This window comes from Haplochromis burtoni, unplaced genomic scaffold (genome assembly GCF_018398535.1).
Source record: "Haplochromis burtoni strain Fernald_Lab_line unplaced genomic scaffold, NCSU_Asbu1 Contig_272, whole genome shotgun sequence".
Lineage (NCBI taxonomy): Eukaryota > Metazoa > Chordata > Actinopteri > Cichliformes > Cichlidae > Haplochromis > Haplochromis burtoni.
Genome location: NW_024582633.1, coordinates 747,211 through 750,683, shown reverse-complemented (window position 1 = coordinate 750,683; position 3,473 = coordinate 747,211).

The window sequence follows — 3,473 nt, the reverse complement described above, 5'->3', positions numbered from 1 at the left end:
TTTTTAATTTTTATTTTTTTAAGTGTACAGTTATCATCTGTACATACCCCAACGTCATTATTGGAAACCTGGGTCATGTTTCACATGGTTATCCACCAGTGAATCAGTATAAGACAGAAAATATGGAAAAACTTACAAGAAATATTAGAAAGTGAGAAAAGTTAAAAAGCAAAGAAGCATCTATAAATAACTGAGAATAAATAGGTTTGGTTTCTTCGGAGAGACAGGATGAACCGAAGCTGGCAAAGCGACAAAAAAGAAAATAGATGGTTGGAGGGAAAGCAATTAAAAGAAAAGAGTCAAATACCACACAAAAAAAGCTAGATTTGAAATATAAAATAAACAGTAACAGCAAGCTTGTGGGAGCTTTAACAGATCTGTTGCATTTTGTTGTTCTGGCAAAGACTGGCAGCTTGCAGCAAATGCGTGTGTGTTTGTTTGTGTGGGCTTGTAGTATGACTGTGGGTGCCTGTATGCGTGTGTATAAGTGGGCTGTGTGTGGCCAGACTCTCTGGGCTGATCTTGGCCCCCGGCTCTAGCTGGCGTTCAGCATGTCTGTAAAGAAACAGCTGGAGGCAAAGCCAACACCAGTCCTGCTCAGAAGCTCAGCTCTGCCAGCAGCGACAGATTCCAGAACTTTCCACGGTCCCGCGTCGCCATGCCAACAGGTCTTGGCATGCCACAGCTGTCCTGATCTGCACACCTGGCCCACCAAGAGTCCAGAATCACCTCTCCTGTCACTGTGTGATGAACAGGTCATTTACAACCCAAGTGTTTGTGTGTTTTTAAGAGTTATGGGCCCAGGTAAAGAAAACACCGTGGCAGTGGACCTCCTGTGTGTTGCCCTAATCAAACAGAGCTAAGAACCTTCGCACTGCAGAAAAGCAGGGCTTAAATTTGTGGAAAACCCACACAGAGGGATATTCAAAAAGAAACTACATTATGGAAATTGCGCTTAATAAAGATTTGTGCTGTTTGTCTTTGATAGGGCCACTGAATTTCGTGGTTTCAGGAGCAACTATCAAACATGAGGTTAAGAGGAATATTTGACTGCAACTTCAGCTACAGAGTGGGGTTGGCCAGTGTGTGTGTGTGTGTGTGTGTGTGTGTGGGGGGGGGCATTATAACTCAATCTTTTTAGTCTGGATGGCAATCTGGACACTTTATTAGGTACATCTTGCTAGTACTAAGTTCAGAACTGCTCAAATTCTTTGTGCCACAGAGTCAACGAGGTGCTGGAAACATTTCTCAGAGATCAGGTCATAAAGGGATGGACATAGTCCAAAACAACACTCAGGTAGGTTGTGGTGTTTAAGCGATTTTCATTTGGTACTAAGGAGCCCAAAGTGCGCAGAGGAACTAAACCCCAGTCCATTACACCACCAGCAGCAGCCTGAACCAGTGATACAAAGCAAGATGGATTCATGCTGTCATGCTGTTTACTCTAAATCATGATCCTACCATCTGACCGTTGCAGCAGAAACTGAGACTGAAATTGAACCTGAGTGAAATGTAGCCTCAGCCTCCGGTTGCCACCAGTTGTCTTCTGCTGCAACAGCCGATCTTATACAAGGTTTGATGCGTTGTACATTCAGAGACGAGCTTCTGCACACCTTGGGTGTAACCAATGCTTTTTAAAATTAGTGTTGCCTTCCACCTCAAAGCAGTCAAGCCATTTTCCTCTTTTCCCCCTGGCATCAAAGGGGAACTGCCGTTCACTGGATATTTTCTCTTTTTCTGTTTAAACTCTAGAGATGTCATATGGGAAAATCCCAGCAGATCAGCAGTTGCATGCAGTCAAATCACCTTTCTTCACATCTGAACTTCAGCAGGTGTCCTCGATCATGTCTACACATCTATTGCTTTGAGGTGCTGCCATGTGATTGGCTGTTTAGAAATTTGCATTAACAAGCAATTGAACAGGTGTACCTAATGACTTCATCTTTAAAAGTAGCTGGATTCTGTTTCATGAGCTACTGACAATAAACGTATCAAATCTAATTTACAAATTTCTATCAACTCCTTCACAGGGTAAACTGTTCACTCATGTGGGGGATAGTTCTGTTTTTTTAAAAAGAACAATTTACAGCAGGTGTCAGTAAGAACGACCTCAAACGGCATCTCTTGCACTTGGTTTGGCATCAAAATCTTATTCCACGTCAAAGCATTTATGACATCATCTCCCAAACTTCTTTCCCATGTAGAAAGCTTTCTGTTGCTTTAGTGCTGGTTTTGTCCATTTGTTTCAGTTTTCAACACTGTATTTAGTTAAAAACAAAATCTTATGCCCAACAATATGATCACATCTTGACTTTTTGCCTGATACACAAAAAGTAATAATTGAATTCAGCATCTGTTGATTCTGAGGGATACAGGACAAAAGACCAGATGAGTTTCAGTTGATTGATCTGTATTTGATTAACTAAGTTATCCTGAATTGCATTGTGATAAACTCCTGGGATGAAAGAGCTATGAATAGTCAGTTTCCATTTAAGTTTAAGGATATTTTATTCCCCTCTTAGCCTGCGAGCACAAACATTGTTGCTGAAACATTGTTGGAGGTATCGAGACAGAATATGAACCCTGAAACTCTAACATAACACAACCAGATTCATAACAGCCAGCAATGTAGTAAGACATCAGACATGACAACTGTCAAAAGAAAATTAGATTCAACTTCAACCTTAAGAGTAATTCTGATTGCAGTTAAAAGCATTAACTCTGCAAACAGGACAATCTTCTGTTCAGCAAACTGCCTAGTCAAGTGATTCTCGACCGCATCTGCGCCTCTGAGTCAGTTGTGACTAGCCACTCTAATTCAATTAAGGGAAAAACATTTCAAAACTTGATATTTAAGGAGGAGAAATAAGAGGTTATGCACATCATAAAAATGCACATTTCACCTAGTGTATTTTGGCTCAACACTTTTACAAGAAGCCAACTGGAGTTTTGAAGTGGTCTGTGTACGAGTGGGATTATTTCTTGCTCTGTCTCTCTGGATATAGTCGCCACCCATGATATCTAAGTCTAAACCTAACACGCAAACACACTCTAACACATTAGGGGTAGAGTAGAGAGAGAGAGAAAACATGATTTGTGTATGGATGTCCAGCATGTGAACAGTTTGATTGATGGGCAGCTTAAGAACACAGAGTGATCCTTATTAGAGGCTGAAGACTGCCAGCTCTGAGGGATGCGTGGGCATGTCCTCCTTGGTAAATGATCAGGTGTTTGACTGTCTGGTAGGAAGGAAGTCCTTATTAATGTTGAGGGGAAGGCTGAGGCTCAGCAACCTCAGGCATGCCTGCCCACACACGCACATACACACAACACACATACTCCCATCCAAACAGCATAGGCAAACTCTCACTGCGGTTCATTACTGTACAGGAGAGCCGGTGTGCTCTTACAAGAAAAGTTCTGATTGGGAACAGATATCTACAGCTGTGGAGGTGTTAAAACAAATCCATTGA